Raw genomic sequence first — 3,529 nt, 5'->3', positions numbered from 1 at the left:
CTAAATAGCCTGAATTTGACTTCAGTTTCTTCACCTGCCAAAAGGGGACTGTATTAGTCTGGGCTCTCCAGAGAAATAGAATATATATATTGTTTCAGTGTCTGACAGGAGGGAAATATACAACTGAGAAATTAGCTATATACAGAATACTGAGGCAGGTTAGGGAAAATTCCCAACAAGTGGAATGAGGTAGTAGGATCAGACATCACAGACCAATAAACCAATAGGTACTCTCATCAGAGCCCCCACATCCACTTATGATTAAAAGGAAAACAGTTTATGGCAAGAAACTCATGTGGGATCACAGAAGTCAACAATAATAAGGACTGGCTAAAATCAGTTCCACCCACAATGGAGGAAAAATTGACCAGAGACTGATCCCAAAGCTCATTATACCATCATTGTAATTAAAACTGATACCATAAATAGAAGGGGGCGAAGGGACCAATGCTATGACATTTCCCAAACGAACCATATTAGGAACAAGACCTACACCTCCCAACCAGAAGGCAGAATCAGAATTTTGTGCCACAAAGTTCAGAAAAAATCCACCCTTGGAAATAGAAAATCCCAAGAACTGACTGTTCATGTGTGCAACTCACTGGTGAGTTCACCTGTGTCCACTTAGATGTGTACTTTTGCTTCTCTCACAGCAGTGCATCCTAGCTTCTATGTCTCTCTCTGAATAAGATTTGCTTTTACTCTCACTTGAACTCTCACTCAGACATGTTCTTGAATTCTTTCCTGAGAAAGTCAAGAGCATGGAGATACCGGACTCTGCTGGTGCAGGGCCAGCCCCCAGCATGGAACAGGTCTGGTGACAATACCAAAGCCTGGAGAAAAGGTAATGACCAGACTGCTGTCTTATCTTTCCTATGATGCCACTCCATCCCATGTAAATCTTTTGGTAATCTATATCTATATCTATATCTATATCTATATCTATATCTATATCTATATCTATATCTATATCTATATCTATATCTATATCTATATCTATATCTATATCTATATCTATATCTATATCTATATCTATATCTATATAGTATTTTACTTTATATAAATATTTATTATAACTATAACAAATAACTATTTATTATAAGGAATTGGCTCACATGATTATGGAGGCTGAAAAGTCCTAAAATCTGTAGTCAGCAAGCTGGAAACCCAGGAGAGTGGATGGTGTAAGTTCTAGTCCACGGGCAGGAGAAGACTTATGTCCCAGCTCAACAGTCAAGCAGACAGCCCTTTTCTCTTACTCAGCCTTTTTGTTCTACTCAGATCTTCAGTTAATTGGATAAAGCCCACACACACTAGGGAGGACAATCTGCTTTATTCAGTTTATTGATTCAAATATTAATCTCATCCAGAAACACCCTCACAGACACACCCAGAATAATGTTTGACCAAATGTCTGGGCATCCTATGGCTCATTAAAGTTGACACATAAAATTAACCATCATAGGGACCAAAAAAAGTATGTTCTTCCTTTTTTCAAAACTTCTACTCAGGGAGAAAGGCATAGGATGGAGGGTGATAGGGAAAGTTATTAATGAGATTGGGGTTGCCACAGTCAAATAATTATAAGACAGAGGACTTAAAAACCAAAAAGAAGTGAACAGTTTTTAAATTCCAAAGACTCTAAGGCCTGTTAGTCTATTCCAGCTGCTATAACAAAATACCATATACTGGGTGGCTTAATGAACAGAATTAATTTTTTTCACAGTTCTGAAGGCTGGAAGACTAAGGTTAAAGTCCAGCAGGGTCAGTTTCTGGTGAGGCCTCTCTTCCTGTCTTGTAGATGGCCACCTTCTCTATGTATCCTCACATGGCCTTCTTCTGTACATATGTACTCCTGGTGTCTCTTCCCTCTTAAGGGGACATCAGTCTGAATTAGGGCCCCATTCTTATGACTTCATTTAACCTTAATTACCTTCCTAAAGGCCCTGTCTCCAAATACCTTGGAGGTTAGGGCTTTAACATATGGATTTGGGAAGAGGACACAATTCAGTCTATAGCAGCTACCCTTCTTTTTATCTCCCTGGAACAGAAGATGCTATATCTAGTATTTATTGTATAGTCATGGCTTCCTCCAGCCCTAAACCTCATAAAGGGAAAAATGGTGAGGTTTAAAGGGCCTCATTATAATGAAAGGCAATGAATACCACCCTAATCGCTAGTATTATCATTACACTTTTATCCTGAGACATTAAGAACTGTTCATAACATATTTGCTGGTTCACAGAGAACTCGAAAAATCAATTTATTCAGCATTGTTTATTAAGCATCTTTGCACTTGACTAGTTATTTTGACGAGGAGAGCACAAAGCTGAATGTGACAACCCTGCCTTCAAGGTGTTCCAATTCTATAGGAGTGTTTTAACACATATGCACTCACACATCTCTAGAATATAAAATAGGAAGTGATCAATGTAATGGAAGAAGTAATAGAATATGCTATGGGGTTTTGGAAGAGTGATAAATAGTTAATAGTCATTATCCTTTATTGAGCATTTATCATGTGCTTGGCAGTTAGCTTAGTCATGGTTCTCAGTTTTCAGGATCTTAAATTATGATAGACAAAAATTCAACTCATCATATACTAAGTACTGTATGCATCAATGGGTAAAGCATTATGAATGGTACAATCTCAGATGCAAAGATGATTAAGATGTGTCCCATCTTCTAGAAACTCATAGTATAAATAAGAAAATATACTAATGGATGGCCAGTAGAACAAATTGCAACAGAAAGAAAGAGAAAGGAAGAAAGAAAGAAAGGAAGAAGGAAAGGAAAGAAAGAAAGAAAGAAAGGAAGAAAGGAAGGAAGGAAGGAAGGAAGGAAGGAAGGAAGGGAGGGAGGGAGGGAGGGAGGAAGGAAGGAAGGAAGAAAGAAAGAAAGGAAGAAACCTCATTCTGTACTGGCCAGAGAATTATCTTAGGAATGGCAGGGCAAATAAATCTGTATCTGTGCTTGGAAACTTGGAGAGTAACCATGTTTGGTTAGAGAAGCTCTATGTAGTAGTATCTTGCAGAAAAGCCACAGATTTGCTTGGAGTGACTTGGTGGTTGGTGGTCAGGTGCCTGATAAAGTTGGGAGAGAAGATAGGAGCTGGGTCACACATATCAGCACACATTGGCGGGCAATTTTGCAGTGAGACCGAGGACTGATAATCATTCAGCCCACGACTAAACTGCGGGAAGGAGAGGGAAAGTAGAGAGAGGTTTAATACAGTGGTCAAAATTACTAGTGTGAACATAGGGGCTCTTACCCAGGCCAGACCTTGTTCTCCCACCCCTCTCAACGAGAGGGAGGGTAGGGGAAATCCCTTGCTATTTAGTGTCGTTTGTGACCAGGAGAGACAGTCCTTTTTACTAGGCAAAGAGGCAGCCGGAACACTGGTATCATTCTATACTTTCTGGGTGTAAAAGTAGGAAGAGGGAGTGATGATAAATGGATTAAGAAACAGATTTGAAAATAATGGTGGTGGTGGAGGGGTGATGTACCCTGATAGAATGGCAGAAACAGG

The sequence above is a fragment of the Myotis brandtii genome, unplaced genomic scaffold (assembly GCF_000412655.1).
Source record: "Myotis brandtii unplaced genomic scaffold, ASM41265v1 scaffold7, whole genome shotgun sequence".
NCBI classification, from domain to species: Eukaryota; Metazoa; Chordata; class Mammalia; order Chiroptera; family Vespertilionidae; genus Myotis; species Myotis brandtii.
Note: the sequence above shows the minus strand (reverse complement) of the source record.